The sequence below is a fragment of the Aedes albopictus genome, chromosome 3 (assembly GCF_035046485.1).
Source record: "Aedes albopictus strain Foshan chromosome 3, AalbF5, whole genome shotgun sequence".
NCBI classification, from domain to species: Eukaryota; Metazoa; Arthropoda; class Insecta; order Diptera; family Culicidae; genus Aedes; species Aedes albopictus.
The window spans coordinates 332,369,774-332,392,803 of NC_085138.1; the positions used below are offsets into that span (position 1 = coordinate 332,369,774).

General features: G+C 39.6%; 1 protein-coding gene and 1 long non-coding RNA gene across 3 annotated transcripts in view; one reads left to right on the forward strand and one right to left on the reverse strand.

The window, feature by feature from the left end:
* The window catches only part of LOC109410089 (insulin-like growth factor-binding protein complex acid labile subunit), an 878,026-nt gene that overhangs the window by 798,990 nt on the left and 56,006 nt on the right, over positions 1-23,030 (reverse strand). The window lies entirely within an intron of this gene.
* Positions 1,131-2,818, forward strand: LOC134284242 (uncharacterized). Its single transcript, XR_009995713.1, has 2 exons — positions 1,131-1,671; positions 1,735-2,818. It is a non-coding gene; the product is annotated as an uncharacterized LOC134284242 (long non-coding RNA).

Below are 23,030 nucleotides of genomic sequence, written 5' to 3' on the forward strand. Positions count from 1 at the left end.
TTTCCGTGGCGGATTTTCATTGCGATACGACAGCCCACAACTGCATGTTTTCGTAGACGCAAGCCAGGACGCGTATGGTGTCGTGGCGTACATCCGCATCGAGCCAACCATCGGATCGTTATACTCGCTCGTGGTGGCGAGGTCGCAGGTAGCACCGTTGCAGTACATACCCATAGTTCGGCTGAAGCTGCGAGCTGAAGAGTTAGGAGCGAGGCTGGCGAACTCCGTCGGCGAGACGATCCCGTTGGAGGCGGAGCAGCATTTTATGTGGTCCGACTCGAAGACCGTGCAGTGGATCCACACCGACCACCGTCGGTATAAACAATTCGTGGCTTTACGGTTCGGCGAGATCCGCAGTCGTCTAACAAGGCTTGTAGAATGGAGATTGGTGCAGACGAAGTGCAACGTGGCCGACGCGTTGATGAAGTGGAAAAAACTGAATAGCGTGCGTTCAGATAGACCATGGTTTCGTGTTAGAGGGTTCCAGTACCAACCGGAGGAATGCTGGTCAGCGCAAGAAAGAGAAGTTCCGTATATTACCGAGGAGATCCGTGCATGTCTGCAAAAGAAACTCGAGAAGAGTACCAGAATGCGGAGCAGTATTTTTGGAGGTCAGTCGCGGAGAAAGTCTTTATATTGACGAAGGATCAGAAGCAGCCGTACCAGCAGCGGCAGCACCAGCAGCAGCGGTGGCAGCAGCAAGTGAAAGAGAGCAGTAGCATGCACACCTTGAGCCCGTTCCGGAACGTGAAAGATGTAGAAGAGATGTCGCGCGTAACACCGCACCTGCCACAGTTGGAGATGGCAGCACTGATGAAACAGAACGACGGGCGGACGATAACCGATGAAGCGCTGACAACGAAAGCGGAGGCCGTAGACCTGAATTCCCGGCCGCTAACCTACGTTGGCCTGGAACCAGAAACGGAGGAAGCGTTAACGTCGAACCGTTTCGAAGTTCCACCGAAGAGCAAGGTCGAAGCACTGCGGAACCGCTACAAGCGGTCACAACGACTGGCGGACAAGCTGAGGGCTCGGTGGATGTCCGAGTATCTGCCATTCTTCAACCAGCGGAAGAAATTGCTTTCCGAATCACCGCCACTAGCGTGTAGCGACCTAAAGAATACCCCTGATGACGCCGTGCAGAAGAGCTGGGTCCTTGGCATCGTAACGGAGGTCTTCACGGGTGCGAACGGCAGAATCCAACCGGACATGGTGAAGGGCAAGTTTAGCAGGTTGATGACAAGACCGGCTGTGCTCGAGGTGCAGGAGGGTAAATCCGGTGCAGCCAAGAAGCCCCACCAGAGTTACGGGAGGGGGTGTGTTGGCACAGCTCCGTACCACTTTGCGACGGCGCAACCAGAGCGCAGCATGCGGTTCACACAGGACAAGACAACACCCGTGGATGGATGAACAGTGCGCTGAGCATAGATGTCAGCAGGTATGTTGGGAGAGTGAGAGGAAAGTAGAAGTAAATAAAAACATTAAAAAGATAAGTGAGAAGATGGACAAAATGGTTTGATAGCAAACAGAAACGGTATAGTTCAAGCTAGGAAAGTTAAAGTACGTTTCAATTTGAGAATCAGTTCGTTATTTTACAAAAGAATCTGATCGGGTAGCCAATAGCACTGAGAAGGATAAATCGTGGTAGTTTTGTGATTCTGATTAGTGAAGGTGAGCAGTATATAACAAATTTTGTGTATATATTATTTGCATTTGTTCGCTATTCGTCTGTAGGATCCTAGTGAGCCGAACCCGCGACAGAAACCCGCCGTTCAGGTCCGGAGAAATAAGAAAGACCATTAAATGTAAGTAGTCATAATTAATGATGTGAAACGGCAAAAGAAATGATAATGGTAAATGTTTGTATATTTTGTTATCGTTTATAATAAACAGTTTCAAGCTGCCATAACTAAAGTGCTGCTGTGGAAATTTGGTTTTAATTAGGGTGGTCCAAAAACGAACAGTTATAGTTGTATGAGTCGCGAACGCCTATTTAAAAAAAATCATGTGACAATGTATGGATTTAATTTGTGATGAGCAAAAAAATTACACCATTGCTCAATGAACAAGATTTGATCTAGCACCGCAAAAAATGATGGTATAGCAAGAAGTGACAGTGACAGTTAAAGCACAGGAAAGAATGGATCAGAACGATATGCATAGGTTTTAGGCATCCTTCAATGGAGTCTGATCACAATTCGGAAATGTTTTGTCAGCCCGAGTATGCTGTTACTTTCTTATCTATCTTCTAGCTATTGATGTCGTCATTCTAAGCATCGGTTTACCACCGGTCACTGCCATCAGCAGATTATTCCGCTTCCGGACCTTGGGCACGGTGCCAACAATTATACTTCCAACCCGAAGCCCCTTTCTCTACGGAGATGATAGAGACTTCAGATATGGCAACCCAATCCGCCGCAGAGTGCTAAATGTACAGGAATAAATTTTCAATTTCCCGAGCAGATTTGATTTACGATTCCAGCAGCGGGTCTCAACTGGCTCAGTCTTGGCCGTCGCCAGCCAGTGCGCGGTCTAATTTGTTGTCGAATAAATCAGCCCCTTTTCTGCTTCTGGTCCGTTTGGCCTGGGCAGAGGCGCAGAGCTGATGGTTCTATTAATTATTCATGAACAGTTTTTAAAGTCGCTTTTCGTGTTTGTTATGGGGTCTAGAGAATTGGTAGTTTGTAAGTCAATGTCACCTCTTCGAAATGGAAATTTCTGCTGATTCTCGCCCATATCCCGGATATATGAAAGGAGATTCACCAATAGGTAATGCAGTTTAATTACGCGAAAACCACACATTGCGCCAATCAACGCCGGCGCGTACTGTAGAAGCTGATTCGATCAATCAACGACCACACTCGACGCGGTGATCTAATTGTCGATAACCACAGTGTCCTAGTCTCTTCGATTGAACCGGGCGGCGTCGTCGATGGCGGTTGTCTTTGACCAAATGGATGAAACGGTACAGTAGTGGTGGCTTTCTTGGAGTATTATGCACCATGATGTCATTACCGCCGGACCTTCTCCAATCCAGACAAATGGCTTGACCGTCAGCCAATCAATTGGCGAACGGAAATTGTGCTTCTTCCTGTCTTGGGGTCCCATTGATTCGTTGCTCCGTTGGAGAGGAAAGAGGAGAATGGAATCCGCTCTAATCACCAATCGGACGTAACGCAATTGTAGCAATCGAGAAGAGATGGTTTGAAGAAGGAACATGTCGGTATTGAATGGAATTTGTCACCGCCTCCAAGACGTTGCTGTTGCATTGCTGATGAAAAGTGGTAATGATGCTATCAGTGTTGCGCTTTTGAGTGAACGGAATAATGGTAGAGGTGAGGAGGGGAGATCACTGGAAATTCGATTAGGAAAACACAATTTCCTATTCGGGTTCTCAGAAAATCAGGCACGATGGTCAGTTGCGGATTAGTATCTGGATATCGAATTGCTGACAACTGCTGGGTTTTAACACATAAAAAGGAGCGATATGTAATCTATCATGTACAGTGAATAAGCTTAGAAAACATTTTAATATCAGTTGAGATGCTCTTTGTCATCCAAACTATTATTAGGTTTAGAATATACGATAAACAATGCTAAAAGTTTATTTCTTGGTTGCACTGGGTTATGATACACAATCCACTAGGCTAATTGAAGATCAAAGAATATTCCGAATAGCTGCTCTTTGGAGTAATTTTATCAGTCTGGACTATCTAAAAAAAAACTTTGGAACATTGGCAAAGGGGGTTTTAGAAATAAGTTGAATATGTGATGTCCATAATGCAAATAACTCCGTAGCGGCTGTAGCTATCAAGGACAAAATTTCAGTTTGGACGACTCCGAAAAGAATACAGGGGATGGCCAAAATGTTTGGGATAGGCAACTTTTTTTCTCCCATAATAAATTCAACATGCTGTAACTTTTCATAGAGTGCATCAAAAAATCTCAAATTTTGACTGTTTGTCAACCTATTATATGTGCATCATTGGTACAAAATTGGGCTTGATTGATTATTTTTTCGAGAAGTGAGAACCGTTCGGGTAAAACACTATTATTTAGACAACTAATTTTTGAACTGTCATATCTCGGAAACCAGTGAACCAAATTGAATGATTTTTTTAACGTTTATCAACAATATATTGATCTTATTACGACGTTGTAAAATGTAATATTTTCTCACGGCGAATTAAGTTATACCGGGTTGAAATTTTTACCCATATAGAGGAAAATAAGTCAAATTTACAATACCACACAAAAATTACTAAATGTGTTCTTCCTTCAACCTAAATAGGCTCTAATACATCTGATTAGAGATATCTTGAGAACAGAAGTGGAAAATCTTTTAATATCAACACTAAAATTTGACATTGATGTAAAAAAACACATTTTTTCGAGAAAAATCCAACAAGTGTCAATCCATGATAACTTTTTTCAACGTTTAAAAAGTACATAAGTTTAAATAGTTTGTGAAGCATTTACATATTGTAAGCGTACGTTCAAAATTTCATTCAATTCGGTTCACTGGTTTCCGAGATATGACAGCTCAAAAATGAGTTGTCCAAAAAATAGTGTTTTACCCGATCGGTTCTAACTTTGCGAAACACTATTCGAGCCCAAATTTGCCAAATTTGTACCAATAATGCAAATATAAAAGGTTGAAAAATAGTCAAAATTTGAGATTTTTTGATGCACTCAATGAAAAGTTATAGCATGTTGAACTTTTTTGTGAGAGAAAAAAAGTTGCCTATCCCAAACATTTTGGCCACCCCCTGTATATCTATCTGTCTTCATAGAGGTCGAGTAACCACAGCCATCATTACTGTTTTTAACGGATTTACTGTTACAAGTGTAGATCTGAAGTTCTGTTCTACTGAGTAGTTTGGTTGATTTGGAATATGTATTCCAAAATAAAGTTGGAATCGTTCGTACAACGGGATTATAGATTATTGTTGGATAACAGTTTGTTGCGAAGATAATTTTTGTATAGCTGTTGATATCATGGACTAAATTCCAGGACAGTTTGGATGACCCTGAATGCCCCAAAAGTGTATAATAATATAAATCAGTCTTTTAATATGTCCATAAATCAAATTTAATTATGCAACATTACTCTGTAATGCGCATATGACTACTGCTACCAATGTAGTGGATCATCCCAAATGAATTTTGGAATGGTTCGTAAAATTCCAAGGGTCTAACTGATAGTAGTCAGACAAGAGGTAGCAAAAGTAACTAGCAAAACTAAGTAAAAGCTGTATAACTTTATATATCAAGAACCAAACTCCAGAACAATTTGGACTACCTCAAATCTCCCAATAGTATATATTAACCCTCTAATACCCAAATTTTTGATTTCGTTCTAAATATAATTTTTCGTCATCTAAAATCGATTTAAACATGTTTTGGAAGATGATTCTTTTTAATTCTCGATTTCGTGAATTTCAGTTTTTGATTTTTCTAATTTTTATTTTTGAACATCCCCATACTTTTATATTTTCCTGGAAGCCAATTTGGGGTACGGATTTTTTGAGATAAAAATATTTTGAGATTTTATGATTATTGTTGAAATATTTTAATTTTAATTTTTTCTCATAGAAAATTTTTATTTTTGTTATAATTTTAAGAAAAATAATTTTAGAGTGTATTCGACTCCCTTAAACTATTTAACTAAGGTAGAATGATTTGGGAAAAAAATAAAATATGTTAATTGTAGCGATTCAATACAAAATAAACAATGACTTCTAAAAGGTGACTAAAACATTTATTTTTCAATGATTTATAAATAATGTAAATACGCTTTAAAATACACCAAAAACCATTTTGAGATATACAAAACAGTCCTAAATATCAGCCAAAAATATAAAAAAAAAGATTTTTCACGAAATAAAAATTGCAAAAATGCTCAAACTATACCCCGTCTAAAGGCGGGGTTGGGTATTAGAGGGTTAAAATAGACTAGTCTTCCAGTAGATCTGATAACCATCTGATGATAAGTTATGCAACGTTACTCCGTAAAATGGATATGACTACTGTTACGTGTGTAGATCAGAAGATTTTCTTTTCGAAGTAGTTTGGCTGATCTAGAACCTCCCTAATGACATTTGAAATGGTTCGTACAATTCCACGAAGGTCATAGATAATAGCTGGTATGTGAACAGAACTACGGTAATGGCTGTACTTAGATATTGAGGGGTAGATTGTTAATCATGTCTCAAATCTACAGACTTCACTTTTATCGAGTGGGTGTTTTAATATAGCCATTTTTTATTTTGGCGTAATGAATGATCCCTCCGGCCTCAATGAGTTGAGATGGGCTTTACGAGTGCTCCAAAAGAGGTTTCGGGAGGGAGTTAATGGGGTTTCAGGGAAGTTGTAGTGGTGATGGGTCATAATGGTTTCATAAAAAGCCAAAACTTAAGACCTCTCCTACCGCAAACCTCGCATCCCATCGGTATTTTTTTTACATTTTCAACAATTTTTTGTGCATTCGTATTATTAAAAAAAAAAAGAAACCGTCTGCATCGTGATATCAGAAAATCATCTATGTAAACATTTTTAGTGTTCCATAAGTGAAGACAAATCTTAGTGATATAGGAATTTCTTTCAAAAATTCCTTCAGAAAAGTAAAGTAAAGAAATATTCCAGGGATACTTTTTGAATTTCGTCTAAGTATTTCTTCAAAGATTTCTTCAGGCAGTCTTTGAGAAAGAAAACCATTCAAAGATAGCTTCAGAAATTTATCCAAGGATTTTTTCTAGGTATTCTTTGAGTATTTTTCCAGGCAATTCAATTGAAAATTGTTCAAAGATTGCTTCACGAGTTCTTCAGAGGGTTCATTCAGAAAAATATTCCAAAAATTTCTTCAAAATCCTCCAAAAATTCATTCAGCAATTTTCTTCAGAAATTTTTGAAAAACTTCCATGCATTTCTTCTCCGTGGATTCCTTCGGAAAGGCGTTCAAGGAGTATTCAGAAATAAATCTAAGGATTCCAACCAAAATTTCTTCGAAGGTTCAACAAGAAAACCGTCAATGGATTTCTTTAAATTTCCACCAGGGTTTCTTAGAATTGTTTTTCTGAATTATCAGTATCGCATTAGAAAACATGCTTAATTGATTTTTTTCCAAAATTTCTCGAAAATGTTTCTTTTTAGAAATTTCTTGTGAGTTTCGTTAAGAGATTAGAGATACATTAGATTAAAGAGATTAGAGATACATTGATTTCTTCCAAAATTCTCCCATGAATTTCTCTTTTCAACATTTCCATTTTGCGATTAGTTCGGAACTTGTTGATCCACTTCGCTTCCCATAAATTTCATATGAAATTTCTTCAGAGTTTACTTTAAAAATTATTCCAGAGATTCCTCTAGAAATTTCTACAGATATATTATTTTTCTAGGAAACTATTTATAGATTTTGACAGTAATTCTTCATATGATACTTTTAGAAAATCCTACAAGGATTCTTCCTTAAATGCCTCTAGAAGTTTTGTTTTGATAATTCCTCACGGGTTCCTACAGACTTTCCAACATTAATTTTTCCACATAATTTTCATTCCAATTTTATCTTGCAGGGTTAACTCTCGATATTATTATTGGGATACCATAGATTTCTTTGGAAATTTTTTAGGGCTTTCCTACGATAAAAATTGAGGGCTTTATTAGGATAATCTCTAAAGATTTTTTTTAGAACATCTTTGAGGGAATCCTGTAGAAGTTCCTCCAAAAAATCCTAAAATTTATTGAACTTTCTGAACCAGCAGAGCAAACGGCCGGCCTTTGTTCATTTGGATATTTTTGCTGGGATTGTTTTAGTAAACTCATTCAGGGATACTTGAAAAACTCTTTAAGGGATCTTTGAGAGTTTCTTGATTCTTTTAGAAAATCTTCTAAAATTCGCCAATGAACTTCTACAGGAGTTTTTTTCGGAGTTTTCTTCCAGATTCTTTGAGAAATGTCCACATTTGTTTTAGAAAACCTTTCATAGATTTCGTCAGTATCTATTTCAGAGATACATTTTGAAAATCTTCCAAAAAATTCTCTAGGAATATTTTTTTTCATAAGTTTTCTGCAGGTTAGTACACAAATTCGAGCAGTAGTTCTTACAAAAAATCTTCCATGGGTCCTTGAAAAAAAAATCCAAGGTTTTCTTTTGAAATTATTATGGATATTCCTTCAGCAAAATCTTCGACAGATTTCTTCAGAAATTCCTCCGTTGTTTCCTTCATTTTTTTTAGTAAATCCTCAAGAGAATCATTGATTTGGAATGCCTTCAGAGACTTTTTTTAGAAAATCTTTAAGAGAATCCTCTAGAAATTCCTCCATGACATGTTTCAGGAATTTAATAGGATTTTTTTTTCTGAAATTTTTTCAGTAAATTCCCCCAGGCATTCCTTCGAAAATTCATCTAGGATTCTGTCTGAAATCTCTGGAAAGATTATTTAAGAAAATCTTCCATGGATTGAATCAGATGGTTTTTTTTTCAAGAAATCCCTCAAAAGATTCATCCAGAAGTTCCTCTGGAGATTCCTCCAGAAATTTAATAAAGTATTTTTTTTTTAGATTTTGTTTCTTGGATTCCTCCCAAAATTTCTTTATTAGTTCCTGTAAAAACATTCTTGGGATTCTTGCACAAATTATTTGGAGATTTCCTTAATAAAGTCTTCCACGGATTGTTTTTTCTGCAATTTCTCCATGGATTTTTTGAGCAACTTCTCCGGGATCAAAGAACATCGAGTCAAATACATTTCGGTTCAACTCCAGCCATGTCTTTGCATCCAGAAACACATTTCAACCTCAACACTGTAAGGGTGCCTTCGGTGACTCGTACTTGAGTCGAGTCAAATACAGGACACTGGAGATAATCTTACAGTTGAGGTTGAAATGTCGTAGGAGTTGTTTTACTCGATTATCTTTTTATTCACAGGTTTTTCACAAAAATGCCCAGATTATTGCCTTTAGTGATTCCCAGAAATATTCTTCCAAAAATTACTTCAGAAATTTCTCCAAAGATTCATTAACCCGGGAGTGGTCGAATCGTGTACTGAGTACACGCACCATGAAAAAGCACGCATGTGATACACAGCGTTAGCGCGGCGTCGCTGCAGGTAGGCAAAGACACGACTGTTCGAGGGTTAAGAAAGTCTTCGATTGAATTATTCCGAAATTCTTCAATAGGTTGTTTCTGGGGATCTCTTTAGAAAATCCCCCAGGGCTTTCTTCAGAAATTTCTTTGGGAATATTTAAAAATTCTTCCAAGGATTCTTACAGAAATTCTTCCTGTGATACCTTCGGAAATTCTCTACGAATTCCTTCATGTATTCGAACAGATGTTTCTGTATGAACTTCTCCAGGAACTCCTTCAAGAGCTTCTCCCCAAGGATTCCATTGCAAGTTTCCGCAGGAATGTTTCCAAGATATTCCTCAGGTTTTCCACAGGAATTTATCGCAGAAAGTTCACCAGAGATTTTTGCACGATTCCGTTCAGTTATCCCATCGGAATTTCTCCCAGATATTTCTGCAGAAATTCATACAGAGGTATCTTTAATAATTTCTTCCAGTTTTCTTTCTCGTTTTTTCTCATAAATTCTTCCAGATTTTTTTCCAATAATACCGTTTGAAAATTTCCTGCAGAATGTTTCAAGGAAGAACTCAAAAATCTCTTCACATACAATTCCTTTAATTTTCTAGAGGAATTTATTTAGAAGTTTTTCAACGAATTTTCCATGAAAGACTTTCATTTCATTTCATAAAATATTTAAGTTTTCGGAAAATTTTTCTGGAATATTATTAAGGACCTGATGCAAATGTCATGTCACATACTGAGTTTTTTTTTGCGTATGTGCACATCTACAGGAAAACCTCCAGCAAACAGTGTTTTCGCTTTTTTTTTTTGCTTTGGCCAAAAGCCATGGCCAAAAAATCATCGGGTAGAATAAAAAAATCGTCAATACATTAAGACTTTTTTTTTTTTTTTTAATTTCTTTGTATTTGTGAATTTTAACTTATTGCTAATTCTTCACACACATTAAGACTGGCATAGCCGGTTCAACGTAATAACATTCAGTTTCAGTTGAAAAATCCATAATTTATGGGTTTCTTATTTTAATTTCTCATGGATATTCTTCTGAATTTCTGCAAACATTTCCACAAGATTCGAACAATTCTTTCAGAATCTCGGAAAGAATAATCTTCTAGGATGCTCAAATTCCGACTAATTCCTCCTGGAGTTTTTCACGGGGGTCCTGCAGGATTTCTTCCACAGGTTTTCCCGGTGTTGCTCCCAAAATGTCTCGTGGGATTTCTGTCGGAGTTCCGCCTGCGTCTTGCCCTAAGACATTTTTGTAAGATTTCATCCAGGATGTATCCCAAGATCTCCACAAGAATATCTCTCAGAATATATCACAGATGTTGTCGCGGAATTTCTCGAACTGTTTCTCCTGGTAATCCACATGGAGATTTTTCGCGGTTTCTCCCTGTATTCTTCTTAGGACTTTCCCAGAAGATCTTCCCAGAATTCCTCCCAGAAATGCTACAACAGTCATTGCTGGAATTTCTACCGGAGATCATGCAAAGGTTTTTAAGAATTTAAGATTTCTCCCAAATATTCAACCAGCGATATTTCCTTAGGTTCTCGCAAAATTTATTTTAAAGTTTCACATGAGATTGCTCTCGAAGTTTCTCCAGAGACTTCTCTCAGAAGATTCCATCAGATGTTGGTCTGAGGACGTATCTCAGAGTTCTTCTGAACTTATTTTGACCTGAGTGCCATTAGGCGTTTTTGCAGGAGCTATTGCTAATATTTCTCATGGAGTTCTTCCCGAGATTAGTAACAGAGTAATTCCCAGGCTTCTCCTCGTTATTGTTTACCCAATTTCTAGCAGTGATCTCTAACAGAAATTGACCCGAGACTCGTTCTGGATGCTTCTTTTTGGATTTATTCAATAGCTGTTCCCGCTGTTTGGGCTTGTGAAAAACTGCGCAGACTTGTTGGAGAAATCTCAAGAGGAACTTCGGAAAGAATCCTGAGAAAAAGTGGGATATCTTGGAAAAAAAAAAACTACGAGTAATCCCGGGAGGAAATCCAAGAAAAAAATAAAAAATCTACAAAAAAAGAGAAAGCTGTAAAGCTGTCCTGAAAATCGTCTAACAGATATTCCTGAAAAGCTTTGGAAGGTTTTCCGAGATGAATCCAATGAGAAACTCTAGAAGTATATCGGGGAAACATCTGGAAGAAATACCGGGAGGTACTTCAGCAGAGACCCCGTGAAAAACTCCTGCAGAAATCCAGGTACAACACTAATAAATCTTGAAATAAGGCTGGAAACTTGAAACAAACTATTAATGAGAGTAATTACGTAAAACTTTCCGAAAAGAATGTAGGAGAACTGGAGAAAGTCAGTTAAAAAAAAAATCCGGCAAACTTCCACGAGAAAACCTTTGATAATTTCAAGAAAGAACTCGTGAGAAGAATTATGCTGGAGACCCGAGCAAGAATGAATAACTGCCACATAACTGGAGCATACCAAAGTCAGGTATCATACCAAGACAAGGTATTGGTCGGTTGTCCAGGTATTGAAAATAACTTATTTTGGTATTTTGTAGGTATTGCTACAATACCTCAACGAGTTATTGGTTTGGTGTTGAGGACTGCTTGAGGTATTATTCAATTATGGAAAAATCGCTATTTGTATGGAAAAATCTCCGATTATTATTTAGGTATTGTCATACCTGATGTCATTATTCACGCGTTATTCACAGTATACACACCAGTTATTATTTTAGGTATTTTACCTCTTATGCAGGGCTACTTAATACCTCATTCAGGTTGTAGGTATTCAGTTTTCCATACCTGAGTTTGGTATTCTTCAGCTATTTTCTCCTGCTCGGGGAACTGGAGAAAGTCAAATAAAAAAAATCCGGCAAACTTCCACGAGAAAACCTTTGATAATTTCAAGAAAGAACTCGTGAGAAGAATTATGCTATCAGTACAAATGCTATTAAGTGCATTGCAAAGTTCTTAGGAAAACAAATAGACAACACAAGCACGAGAATCTCGTTCTGAGCAAAAATAAATGCTAATGTAATTGAATAGCAACACGGACATATCGATATCGTGTCGCACCTTGTTGACGGCAACTGCCAACTGCAAGTTTGTAATGCAGATGATGCATTGTGCTAATACCTACTGCTAATGGGTGCTCTTCTCACACGCCATCTGCCACACGTACGCACACTACCTGTCATAAGTATGAACACAGAATGTTGCAACTATAAACTTCTGAGATCATCTAGAATATTGCAAAATCCTACGGAACTGTCCATTAACTACTTAAGGGTCTATGGACCTCTGCCAGGAGTTGAAAAATCGTGGAAATTCCCTTACGTTTTAAATGGACAACCCCTATCATGAATGCTAATCTACCACAGGTGCATACTAAACCTGCGAGATGCTTTCCAAGCGAATTCACACTTGTGATAAGCAATGCACGGCGTATCGATTACCAAGGTTGCACTCGGAAGTGTCGAAACACCATAACCGAGTGCAATATTAATTGAATGTGAATTCGAATTAATTGCAGAACTGACACCTTCGATTGTGCGCGCGATATCGATAGCTAGTGCTGCTGCCACACCACTCTGACGACGACGATTACCATCACGCCGGATGTTGATTTATGACATTATGATCGTTTACATGCCTCTGCTGCTGACTGCTCTCAGTTTGTGCGGTGAGGATATTTACCCGTTTCATTTGTCACCTGCGCCGGTAACTAGGTTTGCATGGAATTCAGTCCGTTTGTGTGAGAACATACCCTGAAAAAAAAAACATAGAGAAACAGAAATGGAAACTTCATTTAATTTTTGCTGCATGACAGAAGTGATTAAAGCGAAATTGTTCTAAAATTAGGCTTATCATCGACCGTTTCGCCCTGTGTGAAACTGAGCCCGCTTGTTAAAGGGCTGTGCGTGCTGACACGATAACCCAATATTTCACTAAGTAGACCTTTTCTAGAATCCGTACCTACCAGCCCGAAACAAGGATGGATGAGAGGAAAAAAACAACAACCGGAGGCAATCCAGGGCGGAGAAGGAAACTCAGCGACGTATCCTGGGGGGTTTCAGAGGATGATTAGCCAAGAAACAAATAATTCGTGAAAATACTTGGAATAACCCTAGAATAACCCCCAAGGAAAACAGATCCTAGCTACGCCAATGAAAAAAAAACCCTTTCCGAGCCCAACCATCCGTGAGATCCTATCAAACAATTCGTGATGAACTGCCATCAGTCAAATTGACTGCCTCGGGTCACGCCACGAACAACATGGAGGAGCGAATAAGGCACATAGGCATTAGGCACTGACTGCTATGGTACTATGACTGTGTGAGTAATTTTTCCTCCAATCCCATTTCTCAACAAGCTGGTTTCTGGTGGCGGCGCGCGCGTCGAAAAAGAAACAAACCTCTCGCGCCTTCCGTGCCATCAACATCTATTATGAACCTTTCTCTGGTGGAGTGTTGGCCTGTGCTATCTGGAAGGGTCTTCCGAGTCGTCGTTGAGCTAGAAGCTAGAAGATGCGGGTTCAATCCAAATTCGTGAGGAACACACTCCAACAAGCTGGCGTGCTTCCATTTCACCCAATCGTCTTCGTAGGCGCATAGGAGACGGACTGGATGGGATGGAGGAGGACGGAGAGCGCCAGATAAATTTGATTAAATTCAGTTTTATTGCCAACAGATTAGATCGGCCGTTGTTGATGGCGGGCGCACTTTCGATGGTGGTGGGCAGCAGCGATTTGAGGAGGGATACGCCTTTTTGCGGGACGGAATGTTTTCGAAACGATTTCTCCAGTTGGAGGCCTGTTCAGTGGATGCTCCGTTTGTGAGGAGTGATTCAGGAACTTCATTTTTCAGGGTGGAGTCTATTTGGGCAACTTTGGAGGGTGGATTCTTAGAGTTATCCACTTGTTATTGTTGGTGTCACACTTCCACTGAGAAAGAATTAAGTTTTAACTTCTAAAACTTTCTTAATAATCAATTGATTGATGGTTGTTGTTCATTGATTTATCATCTAATCTAGTTTTTTAGTTGTTCATCGAAGTAATGCTTCCACTTTTCAATCTGCTCAATTCCGTCTGTAAAAGGCTTCCGTTGAGGATTTCTTCTAAAAGTGTCTACAGGTTCCAGGTCATTTGGCCGAATGCCGTTTGGTCGAACGCCATTTGGCCGAAAGGGTTATTTGGCAGAATGCCATTTGGCCGTCTCAGTATAACTCGAAAGAACTGACTATGATTCAAAGAAGGAAAAATCTTTGATGAAATATTAGCAGTTTCAACGCCAACTAATCCCTGAATATTAAACCAAGAAAGAATAGACTAGGATTGAAAGAAGGAAATACTTCTGATAATAATATTGGCACCTTCCTCTCAATTCTTTTGATCACGATTCGACCAAACGGCATTCGACCAAATGACCCTTTCGGCCAGATAGCATTCGGCCAAATGGCTGGACACCGTTCCTACAATAAATTGGTCATAAGTTCTTCAAAGAATTTCTCTGTAACCTGTAGTATTTTTGAAGTACCGTAGTACATATCCAGTCACCAACTGCCGTGCGCTTCGCTAGTACGTAGGCTACAAGTTGTAGCTAATCTGATCTGACCTTTTTATTAAAAAATCAGACAAAGAAAGCATCACCATAATTTCATCACTTCGTGACCCAATTTCTCCCAGTCTTTTGCCATAAAACCAAACCGCTTCCATACCTTTACGTTTTTGTTGCGCCATCAATCCAGCTCAACCAGACGCGCACCACCGTCCGGGGGTCAACCTGCCCAAAGTTCATCGGCAATTTCATCTCCAATCGAAATCACGGCCTTCGATTAAAACTAAAAAAAAACAACATAAAGGGAACAACAGCCAGCAGGCACGAATTAAAGCGGGATCCAGCAGCGATGCGATGGGCGAAGCTGGCCTGGAGGAACAACCGTTCCCCGAAATAATTCAATAAAGATAAATGCCCCGCGTTCGGCTTTGTGGATGCTTGGTCAGTTCACGATCGAGGGCGACGACGTCATTAATCAAAATCAGATTTCTTCCAACAACGTTTTCGGGATGCCTACGGTTGACGGGGTGAATTTCTTATTAAGGCGAAACTGGAAGCATTTTCTCATTTTTACCGTTTTTGATTTTTTATTAAATAACGAAGCAATATTTTCAAAATCGGTTTTCGTGCACATGTAGAGTATGGATCAAGGTATCTTGTGAATTTTTTTGAGGCGGAAAATATTTTCCATTTTTGCAGAAACCATTTTTTTGTGAAATTTTGTTCAAAAATGGTTTCTGCAAAAACGGAAAATATTTTCCACTACAAAAAAAAATCAGAAGATACCTTGATCCATACTCTACATGTGCACGAAAACCGATTTTGAAAATATTGCTTCGTTTTTAAATAAAAAATCAAAAACCAAAAAGTGAGGAAATGCTTCCAGTTTCGCCTTAAGATGAGTTGGGCAATGCGGGCATTCTTGTGGGGTTCACTTGGGTCATGACCAAGTTCTTGAATTTGGAACGGTTCTTCGATGAACAGTCGGACACGAAGTAATCGTTGCAATGCCCCTTTTCCAAAGTAACAAATCGTGATGACATCTCCGAACAATATCGCATGTATTGGCCTTTCAAATCATTCCTGTCCAAATTGGAGGAACACCCCGAAAGACAATGTCATCCTTTGAATGGATACAAATCTGAATCGACACCGCACCGTGAGTCGGATTCAAGCTCATAGCTCCACGAAGATGACAAAGCGAAGCGCAGCGAGAGAAGTGCCCCATATCGTTCGAAGAGCTCCTCTTATGGACCGACCAGTGCCAGTGCTGGTGATGATGATGGTTGATGAAGTGTTAGAGATATCCGACCAACCGACGGACCGACCGGTCAGTCATCGTTTTCCTTTGCCTAAGAGGAGAACGTCCGGGCGGGCGCGAGTGCACCCTTTTCATCCGCAGTTCGAACCGAAAGAACGACATGAGTCAACACTTTTTCTCCGAAGAGTAGAGCTGAGTCGGCTTGAAATGCGATGAGGGCTCGCATTACAACTTTGGGGGTAAGCTGATGACGTGCGGTCATGGTTGATTTTGATGGTTTTCTGATCCTTGGTATGTGCAGGGGAAGAAAGAAAGCACGAAAGCAAAGAACTCGATGGAGTCTTGCACTTGAAAACTGATGAGCTTGAATCGAAAAATTGGGATGTTCTCAAAATCGAGAATGTTTTTGAATTCCCAAGCAAACAGCTGTTCTAATAATTTAGTAAGATTTCGTACACATTCATTTGAGCATGAGTATTGATCAATCGTTAATGGATCAGAGAATTCGGGTTTTCAGAAATCTCACCTACAGAGTGACGGATATGATTGACATTCCCATTCATCTGCCGAGCACATGATTCAACAACTTATTCGCGAGAGAGGTAATCCCCATGTTGCCTTCGTAATTCGAAAATTCATGCATGTGAAAATGATGTTTGGTTCTATGTCCCCACTCTTGGGATTTGAGGCATTGAAAGTGTCTCACAAACTGTCGAAAATACTGGAAAAACTTGTGGTTAAAGGCACAGAATGCAACAGCAAATCTAGATGAAAACCTGAGAGGTAAAAGTATAGTATCAATCAATTCAGTGATCTTTGTCGAAGACAGAAATCCTCTAGAATGCATGTAGAGAATTCTAGATACTTATTTAGAAAATAATACTTATCAAGATAAAATACAGCAGATCTAGATCAAAACCGATGAGATAAAAGTGACGTACTAACCAACGCAGCAAGCTTTGCCGAAGACTGCAACCCTCTAGGATGCCTATCGAGGATTCTAGAAAATCATATAGAAACATAAAACTTATCTAGATCAATTGCAGCAGATCTAGATCAAAACTGAAGACGTCAAAGTGAATCCAAAGAACTTTGCCGAAGACTGCAACCTTCCAGAATGCATATCGAGTATTCTAGAGAGCCATATAAATAATTAAACTTATCTAGATCAGTAACAGCAGATCTAGATCAATATAGAATACATGAAAGTGTAGTATCAATCAATATAAAACACTTTGCTGAAGACTCGAACCTTCTAGGATGCTTATCAAGAGCACTAGAATACATGCCGGCCGGAAGCCGTGTTCATTTGTAGCTAGGGATGTTCAAGATAGCTACGCAAATAGTTTACTGCCTCTATATCATGCCTTTTTTTGCCAAGTTTACCGATTTCTAGTCATTTTTCGTAATCACTATTAAAATTTGGAACGCCAATCAAAAATAGTGAGGTTTTCTAAAAATGTTCCTTACTCACGCTGGTCTGGGGGAAAAATGAGCATCCCTATAAACATATTTTTTACAGAACACAAAAGTTGAAGAGTTGGGTAGAAGATCCCTGAAAAAAATGAATCGGACCACAGACGGCTGAGAACGAGCTGCTCAAAGTAAAAGTTCCAACTTTTTTCTGATCACGGTATTCCATGTGAGTTTTTTTATCACGGTATTTGGAGTGATAATTGGCAAATTGAGATATGCAAATTCGAAAAAAATCGCGTTTCAGTGGGATTTGAACCCACGACTCCGTATTCGATAGAACGGCGCTTTAACCAACTAAGTCATAGAACAGGTAACGATTCTCCGGAATAGAATGCCAAACTGACTCCGAACCTACACCATGAGCACCGCTATATTCATAATGCCATCTCTCTTTCGGCTTTGGTGGCAACCTCTCAACACCGCCAATCTCTCTGTAGATCATTCCTGGTCTCGGTAAACGGGTGTCTGGAATTTCTGAGGATTTCAGGAGCGTAATAGGGAGCCTGAAGGGGTTTCAGGGGGATCTTCTTCTTCTTGGTGAAGAAGTCTGGAACAATGTTCTTCAGCTTAGTGTTCTTCAAATCCACCTCTACCTCCAGCCCAAAACACGAAAAATATGCAATTTTTGACTCGATATTTTTTTTTTCAATTTAAATGATATTTGAGCATGCACTGGTTTTTGTAATACATTTACTTTTGCATCAACACATATCCATTTTTCCTCACAGAACACAGAACAAATATTCATCGCGAATTTATGTTCGATGTCATAGAATATCATTTGAAAGATGGTTCCGTATGAATCAGAGTTTGATTCTGCGCATTGCAAAGGAGATAGATCTTTCAAAGCTACAATACAACAGGAAAGCTGGTCTTATATAGAGAAATCCCGAAGAAAATCTCGTAGAAACCCCCGAAGAAGCTGAAGGAATTCCCCTTCGTGGATCCCTGAGGAATCCTTGAGTGTACTCCAGGAGGAATCCTTGAAGGAATCCCTGAATCCCTGAACCTGCATGAATCCATGAAAAATGGTCCTGGAGCAACTTCAGGAGGAATCACATAAAGAACTCCTGGAGGAATCACAAAAGGAATCCATGGAGGAATCCTTGATGAAAGTTCTAGAGAAATCACATAAAACAGGTGGAATCGCTGGATGAATGTCTTGACGAACCTCTGAAGGAATTCCTGGAAGAATTACTAAAAGAATCCCTAAAGGAGTTCCTGGAAAGAGTTTCTTGAGGAATCTCTGATGGAATTTCCGGAGGAGTTTCTGAAGGAATTTCAGGAGTAGTTTCTGAAGGAATTGCTAGAAAAATGTCTAAATCATCAGAAGAGGAATCTCCTGAGAAAATTCTCTGATGATAAACATCCAAAGGAATCCTTGAATGAACTACAAGAGAAAACCAAAACGGATTTTCTGAAGGAATGCCTGAAACTCCCAAAGGAATTCTTTAGGAAATTGCTAATGATTTTGAAGAAGTAATTCCAGGAGGAATCCCTGATTCTGTAAGAATCCTAGATAGCGTTTCTGGAAGAATCCCTGAAGAAGTTGTTGAAGGAGTTCTTGAAAAAGCTCTTTCAAAATACCCTCCCGCAATTCCAAGAGAAAATGCTAGACGGTTCCTTCAACGAATTTTTGGAGGATTCCCTGTAGGAGTTCCTGGAAGAATCTCTGAAGAGTTCCTGAAGGAGTACCTGAAGGATTTCCTGGAGATATCCTTGAATTAGTATCTAGAAAAGAAATCCTTAAAGGAATTCCTGGAAACATCCCTGAGGATTTCTGAATTCTGAAATACCAAGAGAAATTCCTGTAGGAGTGCCTGGAAGAGTCTTTGAAGGAATTCTAAGAGAAATCAGCAATTTCCTGGGAAAATTCCTCTATAAATACCTGATGGAATTCCTGAAGGAATCCCTGGAGAGAATTCTGAATGAATTCCAGCAGGAACACCTGTCGTGAATGAATCCCCTGAAGAAACCCCGGAAAATATTTCTGGGAATCTCTGAAGAAATTCCTTTATTAATTCCAGTAAAATCTTGGGAGAATCTGCGAAGATATCCCTAGAGAAATCCCTGAACGAGCTCGTAGAGAAATCCCTCAAGGATATCCTAGAGAAATCCCTGAATGAATATCTGAAGAAATTCCTGAAGGAGCTCTTGGAGGAATCTTTGAAGGAATTTATGGAGAAATCTCCCAAGCAATTTAAGGAGAAATCTCCAAAGAATTTCCTGAATGATTCCCCAAAGACTCTCTGAGAGAGTTCCTGGAGAAATCCTTGTAAGAGTTCCAGGTGAAATCTGTGCGGGAGATTCTTAAGAAATCCCTGCAGAGGTGTATGAAAAATCTTCCCAACAATTACAGGAAACATTTCTACAGCAATTTCGGCAGAAATCTTTAAAAAAAAATCCATAAGAAAGTCCCTAAAGGATTTTAAATAAGAATTTTCTGTGGATATTGCTCTATAGATCTTTTAAGAAACTACTGGAGAAATCATTGGAATTTCTGAGGGCTCCCTCAATAAATTCCAGGAAAAGATCCCTCGAGCAATTATAGGCGAAATACCTCTATGAATTCCACGAGAAATTATTGAAGAAATTCCTGGTGAAATACTTCAAGAAGATCAGGGAGAAATCTCAGAAAGAGTTCTAGCAGACTTCCCTCTAGGAGTTCCTTTAGATATTTACGATAATTGCTGGTGAAATAATGAGGGAATTTTAGGGCAAATCTCTGAAGGAGTTCCTAGAGGAATCCTTGGAGGAGAAACCCCTCAAAAATTTCAGGAAAAATCCCTGAAGAAATCTCTAGATGAACTTCTTTTAGAGGAATTCCTGAAACTATTTCTGGATAAAGAGCTCCTTCAGTTTAGAATTTAATGAAAAAAAAAAACACCACTAGGAATTCCAGAAAAAATAACACAAAAAAATCAAGTTGTAATCACTGTAGAAATTCATGGAGGAATCCCTGAAGAGCTCCTGAAGAAATCCGTGGTGAATTTCATAAAAAAATCTCTGAGGAAATTCCTAGAGGAATCCCTGAAAGATTTCTTGGAAAAATTCCCTAAAGTAGTTCCAGGATAATTTGAGTATTCACTCCTGAAGTAGTTCATGGCGAAATCCTTCATGGAGTTTCTGGAACACTAGGAAAAATACCTCAATGATTTTCAGGAAAACCCTGAAGAAATTCCGGGAGGAATCCAAAAATTGAATCCCTATAGAAATCTTAGAATAAGTTAGGAATCGCTTAAGAAATTTAAGAAAAATCCCTCAAGGAGTTCCAGAAAAATCCCACAAAGAATTCTTGGAGAAATTCCTGCAGAAAGCACTGAAGAATTCCTGGAGAAATCTCTGGAACAGTTCATGAAGAAATAGTACCTGGAGGAATCCCCAAAGAAGTTCCTGAAGGAATTCCTCAGGAAATTCCAGGAGAAATCTCTCAAGAAGCTGCAAGATAAATACCTCATACAATGACAAGGAGAAGCCTATTCGGGTATTCCTTGGAAAACTCCTAGACGAATCCTGGACCTAATGGAGGAATGACTGTAGAAATTGCTGGAGCAATCTTTCACAGAATTCAGGAAGAAATTCCTGGAGGAATCTCTGAGGAAACTTTAAGGGGAATCCTTGAATTAATACTAGGAGGAAGCTCTAATTGAACTTCTAGAGGAATGTTTGAAGGAACTCTTTAATGAATCCCTGAACAAATTCCTTAACTGCAGAACTACCTGAAACAATATCTGATGGAGCGTTCATTAGAGAACTTTCTGGGGAAGTACCAGTCTACTGCCGAGCGTTGCTTTGAGTCATACAGCCGTTTGATTTGTGTCATAGTAGTTAGCATTGACAACAAATCCTACTTAGGCAGAGAAAGCGCTGTTACAAATCGGAGAAACAGTCAGGCCGTTTGCGATTGAAAATAATCTAAATATTGAAATACTTAGGCACGTCACCGATAGGATTCATTCCTAGATTTGCGTAGAAACCTGAGTTTGCCTAGGGGAACTCCATGTTCAAGTTGGTAGTGGGAATCCGTAATGAGATTTTTTACAATGCAATAGTTCAAATTCATAACCATCACCTACCTCTGCAAAATTAAAGTGAGTTCAACCGCAATTTTTCATCCGAACCGCCTATTTAAAATTAATCGCATGACCACCAGCGATAAATCATCGACAAATAATTATTACTGTCATTAGTTCAACGCAGCGGATAAGCTTTTGACCAGACATATTCCCCCTGCATCGAAACCCCGAAGCCAACCCAACACTTCAACCACCGTCCAACGAACGGAATCAATTAGTCGCCTCAATAGAATCGATAATCCCGCAAAATGAACTCGGTTAAGCAGTAATAACTGATGCAGCACCTGCTGGCAGTGCGGTACACGTCCGGCACGTATGCATGCAATCCCATCGGAACTGAAAAATCAGTTCCCGGTGAACAACTGCGTCAACTGTCAACCGGGGCCCACCAGTAGGTACGGTACCACTAGCAGACCGCACCCCATCGCCGCCGCCGTCAACCAAAAGCCATTTAATCTCTGATGCGAATTCAACGCGCTCTTCAGCTGCACTGCCGTATGCGTGCGTATCCCCCGTCCGTCCGTGTGATGTGGGTGACGATACCTTTGGAGATCTACAACTTCAACCTCAACGCACTTCGGACCGGACCGGACCGAACTGCTGCAGTCGAAAAATGACGCAGCTTGTTAAATCGGGATGACGCGGCGGGTGACACGCTTCGCAGCTGCTAACTGCCGCATCAATTTTACATTCACACGTCAATAATTACACATTCGCACACGTCGTCGTCCGGTGGAACACCGCGCTGCGTCGCACCGGGAGAGGACTTCCAGGAAATTGTCTGCCTTTCGAGTTCCGATGAAATCCCCTATGTCGATTGCAAGCTGTTGAAACTTTTCGCCCGATTCCAGAAAATCGCTGAGCCTTATCGATACGTATTTACAACTCTCGTTATAATTGATTCATAAAAGCGATGATACGATACCGCAGTTGAGCTGATTTTGTAATCAGGAATCTCGCCTCATCGGACGCAGGATGACATGTAGCCAATATCCATGACTAATTTATTGGTTTACCTCATTTTTTTTCCACGCCGTACACAGTGATTAAGCCCACAAAACGTGACAGATTGCGGTGGTGGACTTGTTTGTTTGTCGTCATGTCCGACCAGTGTGGTGGTGGATCAGCTAGCGTTATTTATCTCTGTATTGTCTACCTAGTGAAAAGAAAAGTTTTGCAAAACATGCCGTTCATCACTAATGCAGAATCCGTTGTTGTTTTGAGTTGTTAAGGGTTGTACGTGACAGCTGAAACTCAACCTATCGGATTTATTTTTATTTAATAGTTTGTGGAAGTTTGTATCAATGTTGTATTGTATCGGTTTCGTATGAGCATAAGCGTAATGCTAGGCGTAATGCGTCTATCAATTGACCAAAAAATAAAAGCTGCATCGAAAAATCAGCAGGTGTATGTTGAGGTAGCTTACCGTCCTCAATTTTCCCTTACGAAGATAACACCGTAGAGACAGGTATCAGGTATCAGAAGGCCGGCTCCAGAGGCACGATATCCTCCATTTGGTACATTTGTGCCAATTTTGTTTGACGACATGACTCCAGACTATTCCGGTATTGTTTGTGTTGAGTGATAGCCCAAGTGTGAATCTGAAGGCGCTTTGC